The sequence below is a fragment of the Symphalangus syndactylus genome, chromosome 5 (assembly GCF_028878055.3).
Source record: "Symphalangus syndactylus isolate Jambi chromosome 5, NHGRI_mSymSyn1-v2.1_pri, whole genome shotgun sequence".
Lineage (NCBI taxonomy): Eukaryota > Metazoa > Chordata > Mammalia > Primates > Hylobatidae > Symphalangus > Symphalangus syndactylus.
This window is the reverse complement of record NC_072427.2, coordinates 45,555,058-45,583,047: the sequence shown is the minus strand read 5'-3', so window position 1 is coordinate 45,583,047 and position 27,990 is coordinate 45,555,058. Positions and strand designations below refer to the sequence as shown.

The 27,990-nt window shown below is 40.7% G+C and overlaps 1 protein-coding gene and 1 long non-coding RNA gene across 5 annotated transcripts in view; both read right to left on the bottom strand.

Annotated features, from left to right (window-relative positions):
- RORA (RAR related orphan receptor A) overlaps positions 1–27,990 on the bottom strand; it is a 740,258-nt gene that overhangs the window by 160,852 nt on the left and 551,416 nt on the right. The gene's annotated exons all lie outside the window — the stretch shown is intronic.
- Positions 18–27,330, bottom strand: LOC134736622 (uncharacterized). Its single transcript, XR_010120730.1, has 3 exons — positions 25,010–27,330; positions 1,017–4,098; positions 18–495 (listed from the first exon to the last, which is right to left on the bottom strand). It is a non-coding gene; the product is annotated as an uncharacterized lncRNA (long non-coding RNA).

Here is a 27,990-nt window from a genome sequence, read left to right as displayed (position 1 = left end):
GAGGGAAGCTTTCAGTAATTCCCAGTGTGTCTTATATTGAATATATAGAAGATGGTAAAGCAGGGCCAGGTAATTCCAACACTTAAACTGCTACTTAATCATCCACATATTAAAGGAGTTTACATAGATTGTCAGCTACGAAAGAGGTTTCTCAACCTATATGCCACTCCACAGTCAACTCTCCTCACAGGTGCACTTGGCTGTGGGGCACTCATAATCTCAGAAGCCGATAAGGCTGCCAAGTTCAAGTTGCCATGACTCTGAACATAGTATAATATTCCCATTCCAAGCCAGAGCCCGTCACTTTTGCGGCTGTTCAGATGAGGGCCCTTCTTGGTACCACTCTGACTCACATACACTGGCTGCAGTCATGTAGCAGGTGAAGGACTTAAGTGTCACTAAGTTGGTTTCCAGTTGCTTCCAGGAAAAAAAAACAATCCCCGGCATATAAGATTCTTGCTCCTGACACCTGGCACTTTCCCCTTGTGTTCATGGCTGCAGAGAGAAGATCCGGCAATTACTGTCTTGGCTTCAAGTGCTGCCTCCCACACACATATTGAGGGGCTCTGCAACAAACAGAAACCTAGGGACACTGACATTTTGGAGGCAGGGTGTAGAAAAAAACACTGTATGTGTATCTGAAAACTCTGCCATGCACGTCAGCCCTGACATGCCACTTCCTAGCTCTTCTAACGTCAGAACATTCTGTGTTAGGAGTTGCTAATCAGTCCAATATCATATGTAGCTTAACGGTGTTGAAACACATCTGCCAGAAAGGAGGCCAAAAGGAAGGACCCCTCTACTGCTATCTTCTGCAAAACATCTGATCACTTGTGACTGCAGCCCCTCACTTTGCCCCCAGGTGTTTTCTCCCTGTGTTGTTCTTGGGTGTGTTTAATTTGGATTGAGCATCCATGGAGCCGTGTAAACACTGAGGTCCCATGAATATTACAATATTAAACAGCAGTGCTAATTACCAATAGACCCCTCAAAAAGCAATTGAATAGCAAACTCACCTTAACTTGGCCTTTGTATCTCTGGCAACCGAAAGCTCAAAATGCAGTTCTGTCATTTTTGCACAGTCATTTACCTTGACACCCTCCCTCTGCCGTGGAATCAAATCTCCATGTATAAAAATAAACTAGAAACTTTCTGTTCACACGTTTTGAGGTATGTGCACCAAATGACACACTTTGGGAGGTAAGCACGAGTCATGGTAACTGACCACATCCTTTATCTGTTCATCCTAAGACTTGGCAGAACTTTATCTTTACTATAAAATGGCCTTTAGAAGTGGGTATCACCAACTTCAGAATGTGAACATCGTTACTGAGAAAAAGCATTTTCCTTTTACACAGAGAAACCAACAGCCATGCACTAAAAGGCCTGAGAAAAAAAAAAAAAAGTTGAGCTACCACAAAACAAACAAATATTCAGCTTGGTTTCAGGAAGCTTAGAGAGGATCAAACAAGGCTTTCTCTATTGAAGTTGTTCGAGAACATTTATGGTTATTTCAGCTTCAGTTTCTATTTACGCTGCTGGCTTTTATGCCTCAACCTCAGGAGGGCATTCCAACTTCAGGTTAACTCACAAGCAGCTTCAGAAAAGTTGGCCTGAAAATCCCACCCCCAGAGTGGGGGAGGGGAAAGCACGCTGGTTCACATTGGTTTCCAAACACCTTTCAAACCACTGCTTTGGCCTTGAGTCGAGGATATCTCAAAAACTGGGGAGAGACATTCCACGGAGAGAGGGTGAGAAAGGTTTCTCATGGTGTGAACATTCATATAGGGAGACTATCTCTTCCTGTGGGATGAAACCAGGAGAAGAGAGCACCAATTTGCGGAGCCCTCAGGAAGGTTTCCAATCAGAAGGAGTTTGCAATTTTCTGTTGGTCCCTAGGGAGGAAGATTTAGTACATGGTTGAATTTTCAAGCAAATTAACTTCCAGAATAAAGGAGGAACTATGCCAACCCCTTGCAAACAATATTTTTGTTTTATAAATCTATTTACTTTTCAATTCTTCATGCCATTTATCCTCATAACCATGTTTTGGTTGGTATTTTTCATCCGCTTTTGATGGATTAGGAAATTGAGGTTTAGAGATTAAGAAACAAGCCCAAAGTTATACAATAAATACATAGAAAAGCTAAGATTCAAACCCTGGTCCTTTTGCCTCTAATGTCTGAGTCCCTTCCAATATGGCACACAGCCCCTGACCACTCCCTTCCGTTAACAATGCATATTGTCAGTGGTGGAAAGAGAAAGAAACTTTTGGAGTAGAATACTGAAGGGTTTTGATTAGGGAGCGGATACGAGGCAGAGGAAATATTATCACTTTGGTGGTTGTTACTATGTCCCCATCCTTTCATGGAAAACATATTAAGAGGTTTTCTCTTAAACGTACATGTCAGAACTTGCCGGTGAAATTTATGGTGCAAAAGCCGCTGTTTCCAGATGTGTCAAATCTCATATAAATACCACACATTGCTTGCCTCTGGAGAAGGTCTCAGTAAGGTTTGTCCAGATTTCAACATAGAGTATTCCTATTTACATATGTCCTGCTACATACATGCTTAGCTGTGTCAATATCCACTTGGCATACTCTGAAGCTTAGAAAAAGTTTCCTGCGGAAGCTGAACAGCTTCCCTTGATTGCTCCTTTGCAAACCTTCATGGTTTTTTCATTATAACAGATTTTTGATTACACAAAACATGCCACTATTCTACGGTACAAAATCAATCTACATCCCTTTACCCAACTGCCCTTCCCCCATAACATCAATACCAAAAAGGCTTCCGCTCCAGGGGGCTTCTGGGAGCATTCCCACAAACCACACAGCTTTCTGCACCCTCCTTCAGCCCCAATCTTTTTAAAAGTTAGTACAACATGTCCATAAAGTCGACTCTCCCTTGCAGAGTTTTGAACAGCCACTTTAGCCACCTAAATCTGAGAGAGATAAATTTACAATCCACTTTAGGTTTATGTGGGGAACCATAAATATCAGGTTTGAGCCCTGAGGGCTAGAATTTCATGGGCCGTTAAGCATGTCACCAGGTGGAAAGCTGTCAATAGCTGGATGTGAGTTACACTGAGATAACCACAGCGGCCTGGCTTACGAAAGTGTAGCCCTGATCAGAGAGGGGTGTCCTTTTACCTTGTTCCATCACTCCACTCACCAATTCTCCCTTCCCGCCTCTGATCTCAACCTCTCCTTCACTTCCTGTTAGGTGTCCTCTGTGCTAGGTAGCAGACTGCCCCCTTTTTTTTTCCCTCTAGAGTGAAAGGTTGGGTGACATATGGAAAGAACAAGAGACGTGCAGTTCTAGCAGACCTTGATTTAAATCCTCGCCCTGCTATTTAGTAGCTATGAAATAACGCACAAGTTACTTAACCCAACTTAGCTCGTTTTTCCAACTGTGAAATTATTAAAGATAATTAAAAGCATAAGAAAGGCATGAATAGGGCCAATGGGTAGAGACTGTAAAAAGACAGATTGCCTACTTAGTAGACAGAAGAACTTTCTAAAAGCCAGATTGGCTCAAAAATAGAATGGGCTGCCTTGAAAAGAAATGAAGAAGTGAATATTCTCTGTGACAGGTTTTGCGCATAAGCCGGATGCAGGGTGGTAGATCCCGAGAATAGATAGGAGTTTAGACTGGCCACTGCAAAGGATTTCTAATCTTGAAATTCCATGGTTCTATGATTTGCATATGTGTCCTTCCAGAAAAGCTAAGATAAATCTTCTCAAATCCCCTATGCGGAAGAAAAGTAAATTGGCATCATATTTTTTTCATTTTCATTTTCCTTCTAGAAAACTAATCCCTTCCATGTTTTCCCCCTTCCCTCAATTAGTTGGTAGAGAATCCCATTTCCATCAAGTGCACAGAACACATTTAACCATTTTGAAACACTTAACATTTAACACAAACCACATGGCCATAAGTTTTAATTAGTTCTCGCTATACAAATAGGTCCATTTTTAGAAAAATCAAAATGCTCGATGCTGCCGCTTGCTCTCTTCCTCTCCATTGTTTCTCTGTTTGACTAGCTCAGTGGCACTTTCCCATCCTGCCCTCTTGCTGTCTGAGCCCATGGCACCTGCCAATAAAAGTGATGACAGACTTTGATGCTCACACAGGTTTGCAACAACAGAGTTCACTTCATAATCACCAGACTTCAGCCTGTAAGCCTGATCTGAGTGACACTGGATTTTTTACCTGAGATGTTACGCTGTGGGCTTTCGTTTCTACAGGTTATGAACCACTTTGAAAGTGATTTTTTTAGCTTGCTAGGGGGAATGACCTATGAGCCTGCAGACAAATCTCAACTGATTGGGCAAAGCCCAAACCCTTATTAGAGTGCTTGAGTTTGCTGGGAAAACTGGCTGCCACATATGAGCCATAGATACAAGGTCGTCCTTTGGCGTAATATGTACAGGTGCGTGCGTGTGTGTGTGTATGTGTGTGTGTGTGTGTATTTGAACATGTTCAGGTCATGAAGCAAATCAGAAGTACAAACCAGTGTCTTCTGTTGGGCCAAAGTGAATATCAAGGGAAACCGCAGAAGATAAAGTGGGCTCGTGTAACAAGGAGTGATGGGAGGGCTAAGCCTAGGGCTCCTGTCCTCACCCTCATCACAAAGTGACTGCTATGAACGACTGCGTGTTGATCGGCCAGGCATGGAGGAAGCACATACTTATACCAACATGTTATTTATTTGGCCAGGTATTATTGTCTTACTTTTACAGATAAGATTCAAGAAGATTAAATAACCTGCCCACAGCCACATTAGTCGTAGGTGGTTGTGATGGAAGTTGAGTCCATGGTAATGGACTTTTCATGGCACTGTCCACTTTCAGAGGCTTTCTCAGCTCAGAGTCTGACTGTATCTGCCTCTCAAGCCCTGTTTCAGCCACCTTGTCTCACTTTTTTTTTTTTACTCTGATATCATATTTCCTACAAATAGTGGCCAAATTCTTCTTTCTCCATGTTGGCTGTCTTATTTGCCTAATGTTATGATTTGTGTTTCAGATTCCCTAGGGTATCATGTTTTTCATCTTTTGAGTGTCCAAAACTACAGACAGCTTTAGGGACAATTAAAATCTCAACAGGAGCAAGGATTCTATCAGGAGACCCTGACCTTTGTAGCCAACACTTCACATGAAGAAGTAGCTTTTCTTCTTCTCCCGTGAAGGCCGCCTCTTTAGGTAGCTGGGATTTAGCATGTCTGTCATTTTAGTCAAAGGAGCTGCTGAATAAAGACTTGTTGACCAAAGTTCCTCACCGGCTAAGGATAGAGAAGTCTTATTTCTTCTCTTTGCAAATAAAGATTCCAATCTTCTCATCCTGAGACAGGGGTAATGCAACTGTTTTGATTTTTACCCTAAAATGTTCCATGGTACACTGAACTGTTTTCAAGGTAGAGTTTTAGAAGAGGCAGATTTATTTTTAACCTTGACACAATTTGAATTTAACAAACATTTTTTCCATATTTCACTTTACACATTTGTTTGCACTGAAACTGCATGACTAGAATAAAGCATTCAAAACAAAGCAGGCAAGCAAGCAAGCAAACAGAAACCCATCCCACTTCTCTCTTGCTATGCAACCAGGCAAGTAGACCCAAGGCTCTTTTAGATTTGAAATACTGTGTTCCTTAATGCAGTAAACTGAGTAATGTGTCCCCACCCCCACTCCCCAATGTCCACATCTTAATTCCCGGAACCTACAAATATGTTATTTTAGGCAAAAGGGACTTTGCAGCTGTGATTAAATTAAGGATCTGGAGATGGGGAGATTATTCTAGATTATCTGGGTGGGCTCAGTGTAATCACAGGGTCCTTATAAGAAGTAGACAAGAGGGTGAAACACAGAAGGTGATGTGACTATGGAAGCAGAGAGACAGAAGGAGACTGGACGACGCTACGTTGCTGGCTTTGGAGACAGAGGAAGAAGCCATGAGACAACGAATACAGGTAGCCTCTAAAACTGGAAGTCGAGAAGCAGATTTTCCCCTAGAGCCTCCTGGAGGAACTGGCCAAGTGTTAGCCCAATAAAACTAGGTTTGTACTTCTGACCTCTGGAACTTTAAGAGAATAGTTTTCCATTGTTTTAAGTCCTGAGTTTGTGGTACTTTGTTATAAAAGTGATAGGAAACAAATACACTTGTTTACCACTTACTGTATCTCTTGTGTCTAGTATTGGGCTTGGTATATGACATGGACTCGTAAAGTAATATTTATTGGAGGCACTGAAAATATGAGGGGAAGATGTCATGAGAATGGAATGTACCAAATTCATGGCAACTTTTTAAATTTCTATTTATTTATTTATTTATTTATTTATTTTTGAGATGGAGTCTCACTCTGTCGCCCTCATGGCAACTTTTCTGATTTAAAAAATTCTCTCTTTCTTAGGATGAAAGGAACATTCCTTTAAGGCTCAGAAGGGTGTACAGTTACCCAGATATCCATGGCAAGGCCCCAGCGGTTACATAGTTGTGTTTTAGCCCTTCGGGCCTAGCAAGCTCTTTCCTGGGAGCAAGTAAAGGAGACCATAGGCCATGATAAACAGCACTTAGTGGCCAACTGCTTTAAGAATACCTGTTTAGTGTTTCCAGGGACTCAAAGCTCCAGGGAGACAAGCAGGAAGGAGAGGCAGTGTCAAATACTGTACAATACAATTAGCAAATACCAGCACCTTGAGAAATGTTTGGTATATAGTAGGCAGTCAGGAAGTAAATGCTAGAATGAATGACATTCAGAGTGTGTGACCCCTTTCTCCTAAAGCTTCCTACAGTAGAAGTCGGTCTCCTACTACTTCTACCTTCTCTGTCTCTTTGGATATTCATTTTCATCGGATTTTACTCATATCTGCTGAAGAAGAGCAAAGGGGAGTATCTTTCAACCTCAGACACAGATACGTGTATTTGTCAACAGGCCACACATATTCTGGGCACAGGGACTGCAGACCATAGCAACGTACCTCACCTTTTCTGAGACCCTCTCCCTTGTTCAGTATTTGTAAGCCTTTTAATTTAAAGAAAAATAAATTAAGCCATGCTAGCTGATTAAAGAATAATTCCAAGGAATTTAACACTTAGTGATTATATTAGTGATGTACAATAACTTCTCACTTTGGATTCTTTTAGATGTATTATAGAGGTAAAAATCAATATTTTCTACCAAACTGGAGAAATTTAGATGATCTATTTTTGAGATATAGGTTCAGAGAAAAATTAATGATAAAGACTGGAATAACTCGTTCCCCCAAGTCAACATCTGATTGGCCCTTAGAATCAGAATTTAGGAAGAGAGAGGTTTGGGGGACCATGCAGTCCTGCTTCCTCACTTCGCAGATAGGGAAACCAGGCCTAGCTGGAATTTCCCCAGATCGCACAGCCAGGCAACAGCAGGCTCAAAACTAGGGCCTTCTGAGTTCCCAATGCAGCATGCATATGTGTCTGCCTTGTTTCATTATGTAATGGTACAGCGAGTTTGGAGGCATACAAAACCAGACAGACACCAATCTTGCCTTCAAGGCGTTTACAATTTAGCAGGGGAGATAACACACGTATATAAAAAAATTACTAGACAAAGTAAACAGCAGTATGCTCTACAAGTCAGGTATGGATTAAAAAGGAATCTTTAAGTCATTGAACCCTGAGATTCTTTTTTTCATTTTTTGAAACAATGGTAATCAAACTTGTGAAATAGTGAACTTCCTCCATTTTGCAAGATTCCTCGAAACTAAGTACTTGGAATATAACTTAGTTAAGGATTGCACAACACACACTATTTGAGTATCTGATTTGGAAAACTAAGCCACAGAGCCAGACCACACAATGCACACTGGTTGGAATCCGCTGGGCAGGTATCTCCCCGTCTGTCCAGGCAAGCCAAATCAAATAAGGCCCTGAGTTAAAAAGGAAGGAAAAGTAAAGGATAAATCTGTTGACCACCACTCCAGGAGGCCAAGGCCTCTTTCCTCCCCATTAGTGGTGGCTTGCTCTAAAATAAAAATACCACACTTAAGCTGTGATAGAGGAAAGCCCTTGGTTTGGGACCCAACTACAAAGTAACAGCAAAAGAGAGATTATTACTCCCTAGTGACTCTCTTCTTGGTATAATTAGAAGAATAGAAAGACCATTGAAGAGTGGGATTTGTGAGAAATATGGGTCATGTGTCTGCAGCACTAGTTGCTTGCAGAATTGGCTATGTGGGTTGGCACACAGCACCGTGAATATTAGAAACCGCAAATCTCCAGGGTTTCTTGAACAAAGTAAAAGGCCTTGTCTTCAGATTGCCAGGTTGGAGGCTGGCTTGTGAAAGAAGCCCCTGGGTGAGCTCCAAAGCTACCTATGCATTTCTGCCTTCTCTGTCTCTTTCTTCTCCTCCTCCTCTCCCCCTCCCCATCCCTCTCCTCTTATTTCGGATATTGCATCTTGGTGGGTCTAACTGTAGCTTTGCTTCTGCCAATACTCCCCTGCCCCACCCCCTGGGGAAGCAGGCCCTCTCCATGACAACTGCTGATGCTCTGGACAATGGGACAAACCACATTTCTATGAACAAAACCAAGGTAAGTGGATTCTTTTGCCGCTGGAGGACTAAAGGAGTTACTCCCCAGTCAGATTATGCTGTATCTGAGGGTCCAGAAAAGGAATGAACTTCCCTGTATAGACAACAGAGCCAGTTCTTAAAAAGCTATGCCAGCATGCAGACCCTTTAGAATCTCCTCCTTGGGAGCCTGAAATGGAAATGAAGTACTTCCCTGTGTTCACCTGTCCAGTCGTTGACTCCTCTGCAGAAATATTATCTTGGGTTGTAAGTAAGCTAAGTCTTTTATAAGGCATACTTTAAGAAAAAAGGGAAAAGATGAAATGAGTTTATAAAATCCTAAGAATTAACCATACCTTGGACACAGATAAATAGCCACGTTTTTTACACTGCACTTCCCTTTATCTCCTCCTGAGATGCTCTCTCGGTTCCTCCTTCACTGCTCTTCAGGCTCTAGAATATTTCTTAGCCAACACTTCATCCACGGTGACTTTCAGGAGCCCCAGTGAGGGCTGGGGTTTCCTATGCTGTCTCTTTTCTTGGCCTCTCCATCCAAAATATTTAGATGGTGCATTCGTGGCCTTTCTTTCTCTCTACCCCTGCCTCCTCCAAAAAAAGGAAAGGGGGGGAGTGGTGGGTGGAAGGAGATTACATTTTTTCTTTCTTCTTTTCTTTTTTTTTTTTGGAGATGGAGTCTTGCTCTGTTGCCCAGGCTGGAGTGCAGTGGCATGATCTCAGCTCACTGCAGCCTCCGCCTCCTGGGTTCCAGTGATTCTCCTGCCTCAGCCTCCCGAGTAGGTGGGATTACAGGTGTGCACCATCACGCCCAGCTAGTTTTCATAGAAATGGGGTTTCATCATGTTGGCCAGGCTAGTCTCAAACTCCTGACCTCAAGTGATCCGCCCACCTCAGCCTCTGAAAGTGCTGGGATTACAGGCATGAGCCACTGTGCCTGGCCCATTTTTTCTATCTTATCCTTGGTGCTTTCCATATAGTAGGAGGCCAGTGAGATCAAGGGGATTCCTGGATGAATAAATAAAATCTGCATTTCTTAGGAATCTGATGGACAAGAGAATCCAGAATCTGTGCAATGGGCAGAAGAGAGGACCAAACTTTATGGTTGATCTCCCCAGAGACCATACCAACAGGGCAAAGCCCTTCTGTATGTGTTTCTATTTTCACATGTATCTGCACAACCACATGTTTAGAAATCAGAGGGTTGCTATTTGTAAAACTCTTGAAAAACCCTGTTTTAAATTGTAAAAATTATTTTATAAATGCCAACCCAATCTACTTTATCTCAGTGAACTGCTATTAAGTGCAAAGAAGATAACATGTTACAGGTAAGTCTGTGCTTAAAGAGCTTCGGCCACAAAGACTAAACAGGGTCCATTCTCCCAGGTGAAGAAAAATGTTTCTATTTCAATTGTGATGTTTGGAATTTCACCTTAAAGTACAAAAAAGGCACTGTTTCTATAGTGCCTTTTTGAAAGGCACTGTAGAAGTGGCTGATGGTCCTTGTGGAATCAGCTGGCCCAGTGTTTCCTCCTTTCTACCTAGACTGTCATTTGAGTATATTGACCCATCCCTGACAGAAAGTCTGTGTAAGCCCGAGGAGGAGGAATATGCCGCAAACCTGCTGCAGAGCATTAACAAGAACAGAATTAAAAAGGATCACTTCTGGGACTCATCATACAACTTGGAAATCGTGTTCAATAAAAGAAAAGATAATTTGGGGCCACACTACCTGGAATGAACATCTGACACTCAGTCACTGGTCTGGATTTAGAAAACTGCTTTGATCCCCGGAGGGAAGATTGTTAATGAGTATTTTAAAGGACAAGATTGACGAAGCATGATAGAGTTGAAAAGGGTACTGGTTTTGAAGGGTCCCAGTCTTGCTTCCACTTCTGTAAGCAAGTAGAACTGACTTTGAACAACACACATCACACTGCCCTGAGAAAACGTCCTCATCTCTAACATGGGAGGTGAAGTTAACCCTCTAGTCCATCCAACAATCAAATCTAGGCCTTAATGACTATGAAAACATGGAAAAAAAATTTAAAACAAGAACAGGTAATGCTTGCACCTTTTCGCTACCTGAAAGGAAGGTCAGACAACCTTATTATAAAAGGTAACTTTTCTTACTTGCATGCCAACAATCAATGCGTAATTTACATAGCAATGCATACACTTTATATAGTTGAAGAGATCATTATTGACTGCCTGAACTTGATATGCTCATCCTTGTTATGTCCTTCTCACTACATACTAATTACCCAAAGTGATCAAACCCCAGACGTAAAAATAATCATCTTATAAATCACAGATAACAAGGAGGTGAAAAAAAGAACTCAGTCAAACATTTTTGAGTTCGTAAAAAAATTGAATAGCATAATCTACCACTATGTTCCCATCCCCCTGCTAAAACAATATTTTATCACTCTGGCTTTATTTATTCCCAGTCCTCCCCAACATACTTACTTTCTGGAGCATTTTAAAGTAAATCTTGGATATCTTGTCATTTCATCCATAACTACTTCAGTCTTCTTCTCAGCTAACAAGGATTTTTAAAAAACTACTACCACGACAGTATTACACCGGATAATATTAAAAAATTATTTACTATCATCTAAAGAACCAATCAGTATTCAGATTTCATCAATCATCTAAAAACTTTTTTTCTTTCAGTTTTTGGCTTGAATCAGCATCTAAACAAGCTAAGAGGTGAAACTGATTTCACCCAATTCACAATCCTTTGACTTTTAAATATTTCTTTTAGATGCTAACATTACTTAGACACAATGTATCTGGAACATAGATAATGTGCAGGTCAGCTTCACTGCAATATTATTTGAAGTGTCTTATTCTATCAATCAGATATAAATGTAGTTAAAGACTCAGAACTGGAAAAATCTCAAGTAATTCTCAGTTTTCCCAAATGCATAAATGATTTAGGCAACCTTAATGGAATGCTTTAAAGATATTTCGCTAAATCTTACACCATTCCTAGGAAGAATACCTCTGACAGACTCTAGCAGCTTTTATTTTGCCCATATAAAAGCTGGATTTCTTAGACTGTGGAGCAGCCTAACAGCACAGATAGCATTTTCAGTTGTAGTTTCACCTGCACCTTAAAAAGAAATCTACCTGCACATGGCGGCAATGAGACCATCTTTGAAAACAGAGCTAGGAGCCTCAAACTGTCAACTCTGACTTTTGGGAAGAAGGGAGGTGAACAGTTTCTCCATTCAGCTTCCATGAGGCCTCTCTGGTAACACACAGGCACTGCCGTGACTCATAACCAGAAATACTGTTTTATAACACGAGTCTGTGTTTTGTAACACACACTGAAAGAAAAAAAACTATTTAGAAACCAAAACCAAGCCCTACATCTGGGCATTGGTATCAAGATCTCAAGATGTCAGAGTGGCTATTTAATTCAGATAAAGTAGGCAAGAGGCCTTATCCCTTTCCTTGGCAAGAAAGTGGAGGCTTCCTGCCTGCTGCACATGCCCACAGGAGGAGCAACCATGAATTTAATTTTCTTAAAACAGAAGCATTTTCAGACTTGTGTTTTCCTGGACAGCTGCCTAGTGGCTGTAATCCATAATAAGGGCGTGTAATTGACAGTAATGTGAATCACTCACTGAAATTCTGGCAAAAAAAAAAAAAATAGAGGAGTTATTTTTTTTTCAGGAAAAAATTGAAGAGCAGATTCATCCTGTCCATTGAAAATAGCAATTACCTTACATTTCAGCTCATTAGCTACCTTTATATAAAAAAATCACTGTAATTTGTACTATCAGCAAGTGTTATAAAGAAGTGGTGCAGTTGCACAAGGCATGCAATCGGATGGGCTGGGCCAGGCACAATCTGTAAAATGGCAAATGTAGATGAGTTACTTGATATAGCATACATGGGATTCCTGGCCCAAGAGTGAGTTACAGGACACTGTCCTACCAGTGATTTTGCCGCTTAAAAAGCTGCTATCTGCCTGGGACCTTGTAATTATTATGGTAATACCCAGGGCAGATTGATCAAGCTGCCATTGATGTCTATGGGTAGTTTCAGAATTCCTTTCACTCGGACACAGGGATCTCCAAAAGAATGGTTGGGGATTTTCCCAGGTAGAAGCTGTTGGAACCATGGAAACTTTGAGACCAGGTAAAGGGTTTCTCCCATCTATTAATTCTCTTCGAATAAGGAGAAGAACAATCTCAATTAACTTCACTATCAACCTGAAAGGGCCCCCTCTTTTCCAAGGCAGAGGCATGGGAACTAAACACTGGAAAGCTATGGAAGATTTAATTCCATTTAGATAAACCCTGACTCCATCTGAACCCGAGAGGTTCTGAAACTTCAGCACCTGTGAAACTAGAAGCCCTTGTCCAGAACTACCTGGTTTCTCGAGCTTCTGGTCCCAGAGGGAACAGGGGTATTTTGAACTGTGAAAATCCCATGAATGCATGAACAAAAACTTGGGACTTTAGAATGCTGAGGTCTGTGTTAGGGAGATGTATATTGAACCAAAGAGTGGAAACACTTAACCTCTTTCCCTCAGTCGACCACACTCTATGAAGATGGCTTGGATTTATTTTCTCCTATTGGGATCTCCCATTCTTAGAAGTAAAATGGAAGTCAGAGGTAATGTTGGGATTTTGATGAATGAAACTAAAATTCATTTTATGCTTTATCATTAAATTTCTGAGAAGCTTTTTCTCATATGACAACAGTTGGGGGATGGTATTATTAGCTTATGATGGTTCCCATCTTTGACAGCCACCACTAATCTCCTACTTAATTCTGGCTTAATTTGCAAGTAGTTGCTAACAGGCAAAATGAGGGTGGAGTCTGATAAACCACTAAAAAGAGAGACTTGCTATGCATATAAATAGGCCGTGCAAAAATATTTCAGATACTGTATCTCAATTATTAGACAGTAGCAAACTGTCAAAATCTAAAAAGTAACATGGAATATGTATAACTAGTTCTTTGCAGGCATTCTTTTTGTTCCTATGTGAATACATTTCATGTGAGCCCAAATGGTTGGAAATGTGTTATTCATTTTTATAATTGAGAAAAATGTGTTAACGCTCTGGAATGTCCATGTGTGGAAAAATGAAACATTATATGGAATTGCACACACATATGATTTATAATGCATGCTTCCAGGACCAGAAATCCTAACGAAGAACCTTATTCAACAGAAAAAAAAATTTTTTTCTTCAGTATTTGCAATTCTGGTATACTGTAATGCTGAGGCCAAGCATATATTTTATTAGTTTAAATCCTAGCTAAGCAATAAAATATGTGTCATTTTACATAAAAGAAAACATGTTTTTCATAAAAGCTAAATTTCTTGTCCATTTTTGTCCCCCTGTAGTAGATGCTGTGGTGTGCTGCACAGGTCCCTCCCTTTAGGATGGAGGCCCTCATTCCCCTGGGGCCCTGAGTGTTGACTGCTAGTGGCTCATAGCTGAATTGCTTCCTGAGATTTGTCCTTAGGTAAAGTGAAGCTGCTTTGCCCAAGGTTATGCCCTGTCTTAGGTGCAGCTGGCACCCAATGGCTGCTTGGTGCAGAGTAAAAGATGCAGCCCCCTTGCTTCAATTTGGTACATCACCGAGGGGCCACCCCCACTCTGATCTCCCTGTGGCATCTGCTGAAGCCTATACTGCAACTGTTCAAGTTTTCCTTCTGCGCAGTCCAGCTTCCCTCACTCCCTACAGGCGTTGTCCCTATAAGCACACTCCCATAAACTTTCTGTATGCCAATTTCCGAATCTGAGCATCTATTCTCTGGGGAATTCAATCTAAGATACCTTCATTTATTTAAAGATACTTTAGTGGAGTGATTAGCTGGGCATAATGATGAATTTTAGATCAGAATATGGTAGAACTTCACTTTCTTCAATGTGAGATAGACCCAACTTAGCCTTTATGCCAAGCGGGTTAGTTCCAGAAGTTTTTAAAAAACTCTAGCATTGCAAGGTGAGCTAAATTAATGGTAAGGGTACAATATGAGAAATTTTTTTTTTTTTTTTTTTTTTTTTTTTTTTTTTTATACGGAGTTTCACTCTTGTTGCCCAGGCTGGAGTGCAATGACGCGATCTTGGCTCCCTGCAACCTCCGCCTCCCAGGTTCGAGTGATTATCTTGCCTCAGCCCCCCAAGTAGTTGGGATCACAGGCATACGCCACCATACCTGGCTAATTTTGTGTTTTTAGTAGAGATGGGGTTTCACCATGTTGGCCAGGCTGATCTTGACCTCCTGAGCTCAGGTGATTCACCCACCTCAGCCTCCCAAAGTGCTGGGATTACAGACATGAGCCACCGCACCTGGCCACAATATGAGAAATTTTATGATGAGGCTTTGCCATTGAAAACAATAGAAGAATCATGTACGATATGTAGATGATTGGTCATACACAGAATGTGAGAAGTTGGCTCTTCTAAATTTCAGTGGCATAATTAACCCAACTCTCCAGAATTCTTGTAAGTAAGACTCTGGGATAGAATGAGGAAGAACTCACTGACCACTAAAGAGTAGGTAAAGCACTAGGAAAATCTGTGAGAATGAGACCCATATTGGTCATTTTGTTCGTTAGAAATCTAACCTAAGAGAAACGTTTATCAACAGAATCTCAGGTGAAGCAATTTAGGGCAATAAAAACATATTCTCCTAAATGATACTGTCCCTGAGTGGCTCCCCTAGTGAAAATGAGAACATCTTCCTGTCTCTCAAATCACCCCAATTATCCACAGGATTAGGTAACTTCCACAAATCAGGCCATGGAAAGTTCTTTGATTTAGAGATACCAGGCAGGACTCTTTTTTGAGGGGTGTGGGAGCAGGAGGAGAGGAGGATGGTGGTGAGGATGTGTGTGTGATAGTAACAGTTTTTCCTTTTCCAACATCAAAACCATAGGCCTTCTAGGACAGCTTCTACTTTGATTGCACTTGGCTGTGTGAAAGAGCAGCACAAAATGAAGATAGCTCCTCTCACTGTGCTATTAAAGACTCCCATCTGAGAAAGAAAATGGGTGAAGGAGGCTATAAGAGATGGCCTTTCTATCAAAAAATCAACTTCAGAAGCCTAAAAGATCTTCTTCCTTCATCCTGTTCTCATTTAGCTTGCTAATAGATGCCTCATGAGAAAAGAATTATTGTGAAGCTGAGAAAGTAAGATTTAAATTTCCTAAGAAGAGATGGACTTTACGTTACAGGCAAGGGACACTTTTTTCTCTTCTTACGATAATTCCAAAGTGCTTTTTGACCTTGGAAGAAGAAAATCAGTGTTAAGATAGAATTGGTTAGGTCATCGCCTAAGGAGGCATAAAAGGCCACCAGGAAATAAATTAAAATTAAAATAGATTCTTTTATTGGGTCACATCTCATCCTCTCATTTATGAGCAAGGCTTCCACTCAAGCAATTGATACTGCAGGGGATAATTTTGCTCCTCTTGTTTTGACTCAAGAAAAAGTTACAAACAAAAGTAGGGAGGAAGCTGCATATGAAGCCTAAAGGACATTTTTAAAAGAATTCCAAGGAAAAGAGCACAGAAACTGTGGTTGTGTGCAGCCACTCATGAGGTGGACAATAGTTTTGTAATTATTGGTTCCTGCTAAATTAAGGAAACATACTTACATGCTGGACCAGACAAACATAGCAAGTCACGTGTTCTGACCTTGAACAAATAAATGTCATTTCTTTCCAGAATTTACCTTAAAATTCAATAAGTAATCTGGGATTATCAGGACATCTACTTCAGAAACTATTAAACATTTTAGGATTACTTTTTCTTCTCTAGACTGGACAAATACAGGATATTTCCCTTGACAAGATGTACCCTTCATTCTTGGAAAGGTCAGCCAATTCTCTTTTCTAGTAGGTAGTTTCCTACTTTGCATAAATGTAGATGCCAATGGTAACTGAAAGTGGTCCCTTTACCTTTTACTCTATAGATTCGATCATCTGATTTACATGGATAATGCAAAGAAATGGTGTTCAAGAGGTCACTCAGAAAATTAACACATTCTTCATATTTAGAAAGATAGGCAAGTATTTTTAAACCTCTGGATAAGATTCTGACTTAAATCTTACAAACTGCAGAAAGAAACTTTAAACCTATCAGCCCTAAAATTTAGCCCTAATACTGAGACTCAAAATGCATATGGTAAATTGCCGGATGTCAAGAAGCCCTTTGAATTATAGTATCAGTTTCCAAACTATTATAATGCAAATCTCACAATATAATTTCAAGTAATAAATACCTATTCTTTCTTTCTTTTCTTTTTTTTTTTAAGACTGAGTCTCACTGTGCAGTGGTGTGATCTCAGCTCACTGCAACCTCCATCTCCTGGGTTCAAGCAATTCTCGTGCCTCAGCCTCCCTAGTAGCTGAGATTACAGGCGCCTGCCACCATGCCCGGCTAATTTTTGTATTTTTAGTAAAGACGGGGTTTCCCCATGTTGGCCAGGCTGGTCTGGAATTCCTGACCTCCGGTGATCTGTCTGCCTTGGCCTCCCCAAGTGCTAGGATTACAGATGTGAGCCACTGTACCCGGCCTATTCTTTCTTATAGCTGTTAACAATGAAAAGATCATTAGTTTTGGCCAAACTGAAATGAGCGATAAGAGTTTCTGGTCATAAAATTGTGTATGTATACACACACATACAGACACATTTATTTAAAATCTACAGGTATTAATTGAGCACATAGTAGATACTGATCACTCTGTTAAGCTCAAGGATACAAAGATAATTTTTTTTTTTTTTTTGAAACAGGGTCTTGCTCTGTAGTCTAGTCTAGAGTGCAGTGGTGCATTCTCTGCTAACCGCAGTCTTGACTTCCTGGGCTCAAGCAATCCTCCCAGCTCAGTCTCCCAAGTAGCTGGAACTATAGATGTGTGCCAGCATGCATGGCTACTTAATTTTTTTTTTTTTTTTTTTTTTGTAGATACCTGGTCTCCCTGTGTTTTCCAGGCTGTTCTTGAACTCCTGGACTCAGCAATCCTCCCTCCTCAGCCTCCCAAAATGCTGGGACTACAGGCATGAGCCACCACACCCGGCCAAAAAAATTAAAGAATATCTAGTAGGACAAAGCTACATAAACAGCAACTATTCTGCAATACATTTTATACTGTTACCTTAATAATGTACTGTGGGGGCTGCAGCAATTAAGGTGGAATTGGAGAAGGTTTTGCATGGCAGATGCTACTTGTGTTGGCCTTTGATGGAGCAGTAAGACTTTATAGGTGCAGAAGATGATGAAGGACATTCCAGGACAAACAAGATACTACAGATACAAAGGTACCGAGGTATGCCCATGCATGGAATCTCCTGGGAACAGATCATTGAGGATGGCAAACACTGCCTGCATGGGAGAAGTCATGAAAAGAGTAGTGGAAAGATTAAGACCAGATTGTAAAAGACCTTGAATGCCATACTTAGAATTTAGACTCCTCAAGTGACAGAGAACCTTACAGGAGGTTGAATAAGAAGATTCCACCTTGTTTCTAAGGAGGTAGAATCAGAAGATTCTAGAGAAGGCCACAGTCAAATTCTACAGAAAGCCACAGTTTTTCTTTTTCCTTACTTTTCTTTTTTATTGTGCAGGGAGCAGGAATTACTGAATGTAAGGCTGGTGTTTTCTAATATACCTCATCTCAGAGAATAGAATTTAGCCAAGACAGATTTTTATCACAATCTTAGCACATAATGAGTCTTGGTACCACTAGACAAGACTGGGCTGTCTTCCCTAAAAGATTCACAGTCATCCCTCGTTTATTGTTGGTGTTCTGTTGTATTCACACTGCAAAGCAAAAGGAGTGCCAAGCCACACCTTGAGTTCTCTGCTCTGCAGGTTTATTGCCTGACAAGCCTTAAAGTTAGAAAAATATTTCAAGCTGAATCTGTCACTAACAACTTTATATGGTTTGTTGTTTCCTGTGTTGCTTGTTGAGAATGCCTGGCCACTGAGAAACGAAATCGGAGGCAGATATTTCTGACAGCGAGCCTCCCTGCCGGGTGCTTTATCATTCTTTATGTTAAATACATCACCACACCTAAGCCCCTGCGAGCCAAGAAGTTAAGCTTATGGTGTGGACAACAAAAAACTGATTTTTCTCCTAATTGCCTACATTTATTAGAAGTTTTTGAATTTATACAGGCCATGGGTAGCAGAGAGTATAATTTGTTTTTTGTTTCTTTTTGTTTTTGTTTTTGAGACGGAGTCTCACTCTGTCACCCAGGCTGGAGTGCAGTGGTGTGATCATAGCTCCCGGCAGCTCTAAACTCCTGGGCTCAAGCAATCTTTCCACCTCAGCATCCTGAGTAGCTGGGACTATAGGCGTGCACCCCCATACCAGGCTAATTTTCTTTTGATTTTTTGGTAGAGATGGGATTTTGCCACGTGCCCAGGCTGGTTTCGAACTCTGTGGCTCAAGTGCTCTACCTGCCTCAGCCTCCCAAAGTGCTGGGTTTACAGGAGTGAGCCACTGCACCCAGCCCAAAGAGTATGATTCTATTTTTTTTTTTTTTAATTTAATTCCTCTTCATGACAGTCTCTTGTGGCAGGAAAGTGGTTAGTTTACAGATAGAAGAAATCTAGGACCACAGAGATAAAATAATTGGAAATCATTGTTTTGATAGAGTCAGGGGCAGAGTTTGCGACAGCATTCCTTGGCTGCTGCTCTCAGGGGGAAGCCCGACAGCCTGTTCCCGCTGCAGACTTAACTGTCCTCACTCCACGTAGATCAGTTCGATTCCTGACCCCGAATGACAAGTTGAACTACCAATAATGCCTTGCACAGTGTTTGAAGCGACATAATCAGCCAGAGAGGGACTTGTGTCAGTTAGACTTTGTCTCCTTAAAAATCAAGAGCAAGAGTGGTAAGAGAGAAGTTTTTAACAAGGAGGAAAACCCTAGACAGTTGTCTCTAAGATTCTTCACCACAGCTTCAAGGACAACCAGGAAAAGAGCTGCTATTTGAGGCAACTTCATTATAAAATCATTTTTAATAAGCAATCTTAACAAAGAGAGGGAATACTCTTGTGGAGAAACCCTCCAGGGACCCAGAGGCTGCCCAGTTAAGTTATTAGGAAGTTTCACACAAGGGACCAAACAGCTATTTCATTGGCCTCAGGGGACAGAGTTTAGTTTTCACCTGTTCTCTAGAGGCACTGGTGTTATCCTGTCTACTAACAGCAGAGCCTGGTAACAATCAATTATCCCGACGCCCCAACTTGGTGAGGGAAAGTGAATTTTCAGTTTTGTCGACACAAAAAGACATGGTGTAAGAGAAAGAGAGATAAATTAACTCAATATGGTTCATTATACTGGAGACTAAGAACGCGCAGCCAATGAAAATGCCTCATCTGGACCTTGGTATTCTTTAAGTAAAACGACAGAAACGTATTCTAAGGAAATTAAGAAATATCCACAATGAGAAAAGGATGCTTAGTTGTCCTCTTACCGTAATTGTCCAGCTACATGAGGGAAATAATTCTTTGTGCTGATGAAAAAGTAATAGTCACTGCAGTTGACTTTGCCTACCTAAGGAGTGAGCAAGGTTTGGAATTTGGGGTTTAAATTTTTATAAAGCTATTTGTAGCTGAGTTTAAAAGGGTTGGAAAGACAGAGGCTCCCAGGGTAGCAGAGTAGCCTGCAGCCAATTAGCAGCTCGAATGAAAGAAAGCAAGGAGAACCATTAGCCACAAAATTCAAAGTGCTTATGTATTTTTCAAGTTTCACTGCACATTCCATGCCTCTGATTTTAATGAAATGGCAAGAACGGGTCTTACAATTAGACCTTAACACCGTGGAGTTAGAGAAAAAGTGAACATCCTTTTTCTTTAATAATCGGAAGAGCCTTCTCTTTTCGGACCAGATCTCTCCTTCTCAATAAGTTTTTTTTTTTTTTTTTTTTTTTTTTACGTAGTTGGTTACAGGAGCACACACAGAAGAAGTTCTATCTGAGGATAAAAATGTCACCTGGGTTCAGAGAAGGGACTGGAGCAGGGAACATCTGATTCACATAACCCTAACTAAATGACTGTGGCAGAAAAACGTTGTTTATAGGTCACTGCTTTTTTTCACACACATTTGTGGCTCCACATTGGTTATGAGAGAAAGCCAAAACCTGCTCTCTGTTCTTAATGGTCTCCCTTTTCCTTGTTAATACTCTATTCCAGTCAGACTGATCTACACAATCATCCCTGATGACACCTAATTCTTGCTACCCTTCCAGAGCAAGCTCAGCTCACCACACATGTTCCCAACTCATACAGCATTTAAACACATACTCTATTAGGTTGGTGCAAAAGTAATTGCGGTTTTTGCCATTGAAATGGCAAAATTTCATAGCCCTGCATTTTCCTGCAATTCTTTCATTACTGAAAGTTCCTCAAATGTGTGTGTCCTTTCTCCTAGATACAGACTAAACTATTAGACAGGGAGGAATATAAGTTAGATTACCTATACTGCAATGTGCCTTACACAATGTTAGGCACAGAGCAGGGGTTAAAAAATATTAAGCTAAGAAAATCTGCCTGGCTCCCTGCCCTATCCTTCTGTAGGTATGAGCTGCAGTCTGCTTTCCAGCCTCTGTTCCTCAGACCCCGATATTACAGGTGTCTGGATTGCCCACCATATAATTTCCTTCCCCTTTCCTCTAAGAAGAAAATGTAAAATAAAAGATTTATGGATTAAGGTGTTTCCACTGAATCCAAACCTTAATCTAGCATATCCTACCTCCTTTTTTTTTTTTTTTTTTTTGAGATGGAGTCCCACTACATTGCCCAGGCTGGAGTGCAGTGCTGCGATCTCAGCTCACTGCAACTTCGGCATCCCAGGCCCAAGCGATTATCCTGCCTCAGCCTCCCTAGTAGCTGGAATTACAGGTGCACACTACCACACGCAGCTACTTTTTGTATTTTTAGTTAAGATGGGGTTTCACCATGTTGGCCAGGCTAGTCCCAAACTCTTGACCTTCAGTAATCCGCCCGTCTCAGCCTCCCAAAATGCTGAGATTACAGGCGTGAGCCACCATGCCCGGCCACTCCTCAATATGCCTTCTAATCAGTATCCTTGGCTATTAACTATTTAAGACATTAAGAGCTGGAATTGATGCCTAGGAGATATACAAAATCAAGAAGGGAAAGAGCTATCACTCCTACATAGAAAAACACGTTTTCCCAGAAGTGGAAGTGGACTGGGTGGAGAACATTCCATTGCGAGGGATTTTGGCAGTCAAAGGAAAACATTTAATTGAATAGCTTAAAAATCTTCGTCATTATAATGTATAGATGTGGATGTCAATTATAATCCAAAGGGCCACGTGACTACAAATACACTAACTTCCTGGCCACAGAATTGATAAAGAAATCAGTGTAAAAAATTTAGTGTCATCCATGAAAGTTAATGTAGAGTGATCACTCTCTTCTTGTTTTAAACACATTGACATCTCTGTTTCTTCTACGTTTTTATTCTTTTGCACACAGATTGCAATAAAGAAAGAAGCTGATATAAGTGTGAATCCAGTCCTAAGTTCAGATATGCTTAAACATCCTCAAAATCTAGATGTTAATTTTCTTATCTATCCCATTGATATATATATGTATATATATATATCTGTTTCCTGAGCATTCTGTTAGCTTCCAGGGTTTTTTTGGGTTTGGGTAGGTTTCAAAGAAACCACTGTGTCCTGAATCATAGTACTGCTTTGTGGTAATGAAAGTTATAAATGAATTACTAAGTTGGTCTAACAAAAAAGTATAAATTTATTATAAATGTCATTAATGTCCATTAAAGGCTTTGCTTCAGAGGAAGATGGGTGTGTGCTGTACGAAATATATATTATTACTAGTGTGGGGTACATAGCTGTCCTAGAAGCAGAAGTAACCACTTTGAATAATTGTTTTATTATGGAATCAGTTGTGTTGTATGACATTAAGTAGACATCAGTTCTTTGATGAACTAAGTTAAATTGTTAAAAAGATAAGTAATGGTCATTTAAAGTAAGAAGGTTGGCTAGGAGCAGTGTCTCACGCCTGTAATCCCAGCACTTTAGGAGGCTGAGGCAGGAGGACCTCTTGAGCTAAAGAGTTCAGAGACCAGCCTGGGCAACATGGCAAGACTCTGTCTCTCTCTTTTTTTTTTTTTTTTTTTGAGACAGACTCTCACTCCATCGCCCAGGCTGGAGTGCAGTGGCGTGATCTCAGTGCACTGCAACCTCTGCCTCCCGGGTTCAAGTGATTCTTATGCCTCAGCCTCCCAAGTAGCTGAGATTACAGGTGTGTGCCACCACAACTGACTGATCTTTGTATTTTTAGTAGCGATGGAGTTTCACCATGTTGGCCAGGCTGGTCTCAAACTCCTGACCTCAGGTGATCTGCCTGCCCTGGCCTCCCAAAGTGCTGGGATTACAGGGGTGGGCCACCATGCCCAGGCAGCAAGACCCTGTCTCTACAAAAAACTAAAAATAAAAAACAAATTAGCTGAGCATGTCCCAGCTACTTGGGAAGCTGAGGCAGGAGGATCTCCTGAGACCAAGAGGTTGAGGCTGCAGTGAGCCACGCGCATGCCACTACACTCCAGCTTGGCCAACAGACCGAGTCCCTTTCTAAAAAAATAATAAAGTAAGAAGGCTGTATAGTTTCCAGTAGACTACTTCGATTAAATAGTTTTTTTCACATAGTAGGAATAACATTCCCCTTTCTTATAATCAGTTTGTTCTTCAAGCTTAGAAGCCTATAGAGGTAGCATAGCTGTAAGGTAAAAGGAAACCTGGGTCAATTGTAAGAATGACTATGTTGCACTTGGCTTTCCTCCTATACTTTAGAGTGGAAGAACCACTCTGAAAAATGAAGCTCTTCATTTTAAAAGCATTTAAACTGGGGATTGCCTTTACATCCTGGCTCCACCACATACTAGCTAGTTGTAGGACCCTGGACCTCGGTTTTCATCTGTAAAGTGGGGATAGTAGCAACACCTACCTCACAAAGTTGCAGTAAAGATAAATAAATGAACACTTAGAAAGTGCTTAGAGAAGTGCCTAGCACTGAGTGCCCCACAAGTATTAGTTAATGTTGATACTGCAGATAACAGTGTGGTTCTTATATGCGCACAAGGGGGCAATCTACTCTGTTTTGACTCCAGGCTCTGCCCAGCTGGGTGAGTTAACAAGGATTTTCACTTCTCTAAGTTACTTGTCTCTCATGTACATTTTCTTATTTAAAATGCGGGTGCAAGCAGCACAAAGCTCATAAAGCTGACGAGCAGATTAAATGAGATAATGCACATAAAGCATTAAACATAATGCTTCGAATATTCAAATTGCTTGGTAGATGGTGTTCCTGCTATTGCTGCTGCTGCTACTACAAGTAATGGTACTACTGCTATTACTTCTGCCATTATTATTGTCAATATTAAACTAAGCATAATGCAAACTTATGTCACAGACATCTAGCGCCTTTTTAAAAATCAATCTAATCATGTCTAACTAAGCATTTATCAAGTATGTAATAAGTCTATCAAGTCCACACCAATCCCTGGTAGGCTTGGCATTTTTGTTTTCTCCCTGGTAGTGATTACGGATTTTAAAGAGCCAATCACCACCTCAACACACCCTTTGGAACCTATGTTATGAAGTGGAAATACAAATACTTTTTGTCCAAATGCAATTCATGAACCTCAAGTCTACTAACTGGGCAAACTTGAATCAACTGGATGTTGGGATGGAAATGCTCAGGTGACTATTCAGTTTTTCTATGGAGTTCACAGGCCCTCACCATGAACTGTGGGCTTTAAGACTATGCAAATCTTCTACTTTGGAAGAACTGACTGGCAGGGCCAAGTGCAGTCCATTTATTTTTAATATGATGAGACAGAGAAATCCTGTTAAGCTTAGGAGGGCTTGGCTCTAGCTGAGCGGGCTGACTCTAAACAAGGCAAATGATTCCAGACAGTACAGAGGGATTTTTACTTTCTCAGACTGGCTGATCTTGAAGAAACTAAATAGATGTTGCTCTGTAAGAATGGGTGGAGATGAGCAGTGGGGATAGGTTTTAGCACCCAGGGTTACATTTTTGCCTTTCGCTTTATTGCTATTTTATGCTTGGATCACAATATGAGAATCCTGGATGTTTTCTCCAGTTTTCTTTTCCTCTCCCATACTTCCAGCTTAGTTTGTTTTCCAGTTATGAGCTGACTTATGGAACTGGTACACCTGGCATTTGCGTTTTCAGATTGTTTTATGTGATTATGTACCTCTATCCCATCCTATCCCCTATCTTGTCTCCCTCTAGTCTTTACTTACAACTAGTCTGTAAACGCCTGGAAGGTAAAAAGCCTGTCAGTGCAGAGTAGGTCCTCAATGAATAGTTGTCCCTTAATTAGCCCTTTAAGAGGCCAGCACCTGTATTTTAGTCATGACCCACTGCCAGCAAGCTTACTGTCTGAGATAGCTGGTAGCCTTGGTAAGCTAAGCGATGAATCTTCCAGTTACTTTGTGAGTACTAGGTTATCCCTTTTCCTATTTGTCAATGGGCAGACAGGATCTGGATGAAGGCCTACCAAAAGGACTTCGGCGTGGCTTCTTCTCACATCTGTCCTAATGGAACACCCTGCCAGCAACTGAAATTATAACTGCCCTGAGTCACACTGTGAGTCACATGGGTTGCCATGGAAACCTACTAACTATATCACCAAAGCACCTTCCATTAGCTTTGCCAAGAATGGTTCCTGAGTTTTCCTGGACTGTGAAGACAATGTGGGTGAGCCCCAAGTTTGGGGTTGCTAAGAGTCTACAATAAAAAAGTATGGCCTCAAGGAAAGGAAAAAACAATGAGAAAATAAGGTTATTCTAGTTTTTGGATCTCCTGAGTAAATGGCAACAATTGTGACAACTTGTTGGGTTCAATTTGTGATATCAACAAATGCCTGTGGAGAGGAGGTTGAGGCCTCAAAGCTAATTTTTCTCTAAGTCAAATTCAAAGCCAAGTCTCTGGCGTGAAAAGTGAATACATTAACCTATTCCATTTTAAATGATTGCAATAAACACTTTTTAAAATGGATGCAAAAGATTAGTTCTCAAAGAAATATTTTGATTTGTGCTTAAATATTTTACTATTGAGAACTAAATCTTTTTATAAATAACACAGTGCTTTAATTTTATATTGTAGGTATTAGCCTGATGCAATCAAACATTTGAAAATGTACTAGATTACCTTTTAATGGCTATTCATGTTAAACAAAAATATTTCAGAAGGTTCAGAAGCATATCTTGTTTGGGTTTTTATTGGGGAAAATTAACAACTCAAGTTGGGAGTAAACTGACACATTTTCCTAACTGAGTAACCTGCACTTTTCAGAAGCTTGTATCTGTCCCCCAGTGTGGGAGAAAGCAGGCAGGTCAGGCTAGGACAAGAGGTACAAGGACTGTAAACAAGATGAGAACAGAAGGAAGTAGCAATGGTCTGATGCCTCTGGAAATGGTTCAGGGGCCTACCAGATATCTTTTGGGTCTGTGTTGTGGTGGCTGTCTGATATATGTCCTCTAAGGTTAGGACTCCATGATGCTAAACTTTCCAGTAGCTGGAAAGAGCTAGGATGATTTGTTGCATCTTTTCACCTCCATATTTATCCTCTTGTAACACTGTAGTGAACGCAGAACTATCCAAGAAGAATTAGATTAAGAATTCAGGAGTGAATGACTCGTTGTCCTTGGCAAATAATAAAAACCAAGACAGCAGCTGATTCCAGGAAAATGATACTTATCTGCATGGTGGCTATTTCAGCAGGAAAGAGACCAGAACAAACTTGTGAAATACCAAAGCAAAGCAATCTTGAAGGGGTCCAACCAAATGCATGTGCTATATAATCCCCATGAAAATTAAATTGAAATTCCACACCACAGTGTAAAATTGATCTAATATTAAAAACTCTCTTTTATGTTTGCACACCAAAAACCAACAGCAACATTTCCTATCAACAATTGAAGAACATCACAAATATAAGAATTCCTTGAACAATTTGGGCATGAGAAGCACTAGAAGTCCCAAAGCTTTGTCTTCTCCCACTGGCCAACTAAAGAGAAAACAAACACTTAAGGTACCCTTCTCAGGAACTTAGGAGAAACTGAGTTCTCCAAAGACTATGTCCATGGACTCCTCTGAAGCTTAACAATCAAATTTCCTTTCATGGGAATGTCTGGCTCAAGTCACCCAAAACATTTATTTTTTTAAAGAAACAATACCTGTGCTTTCCAGATAACAAGGTGGACTAAAATACTATCTGGTGTCACAACTATTCAGGCTCATTTTGCAGTATGTGCACCTCTGTCTTGTGTACCTGTGAGCTGACACTCTGGTCTGATAATATATTCTGCAGCTGCACATATTAATTTGTAAGTTGAACAATCTCTCCGTGAGGGCAGTTAGGAAACCAAGATTGAAATTGCTAATGTCGGGTGACTTCAGCTGTCGATGATTATGTAGTCAAGTCTTGACTAAGGTTTCCAGAACCCTGGCTAAAAATGGAAGTTTTGAGATGGTACAAAAATGAATTCATACACTTCACTGACAGTGAAACTTTTTGAAGAACAGATGTCAAGATGATTTAAGAGGAGCTGGAATTTAACATCTTAAAAAAAAACGTATAGGCAAGTTAGGACAGTTCAGTTTTCAAGAAAAATTCAACAAATGCTACAGAAGAAGTCATTTGGGTGACTGTTATTAGAGAAAAAACTGATTGATTGTCTTTCTCCTCACAAGCCGTGGGCCCCTGTGGAGATGCTAAGATCAGAAATACGATGGGCTGTCTGCTGAGCTGGGTGACAAAAACAATCTCCATGTTCAAGTGGCATGGAGGACTTCCACTAACATGTAACTTGGACAATTCAGTTTCTCCTTGGCGTGTGTAAAGTTTTGTGTCAACTGTGTTTTCAGGTGCCATTCTTTCCAATTTTGTCATTTGGCCATTTTTATTCTGGGCCCTCTCCCCCAAATCATGAAAGTAAACATCAACCAAAACAATATCATTTCTGATCCAAATCTTTCTGTCCATTATATAAAAGGAGCTTTAAGTCTTTCTACACTGACTTCAAGCTTAATGCCTAGGAATTTTCTTGCCGATTTTCACAGTTAGAAAGGCACTCAAAGTCCACCGTGTGTGGCTATATCTTGATTTTGCATTAAAGCCAGTATAGCTGATGAAATTCTTTAAGCCTTTGTGGAAAGACCCACCTGGTTCAAGTGTCTGTTATTAGAACACCAATTTTTCCTCTCTAGCCACCACTCTCATGCTGTCATCTAAGTCCCTCCATGAATTTAAACTCGACCACAGGTTATTGTTTCTGCAATAGCCCAAGAAAATTATTCTCGGGGATGACAGTTCCTCGAATGTCTCTCTTTATATGGACTGTCTGTATACTAGG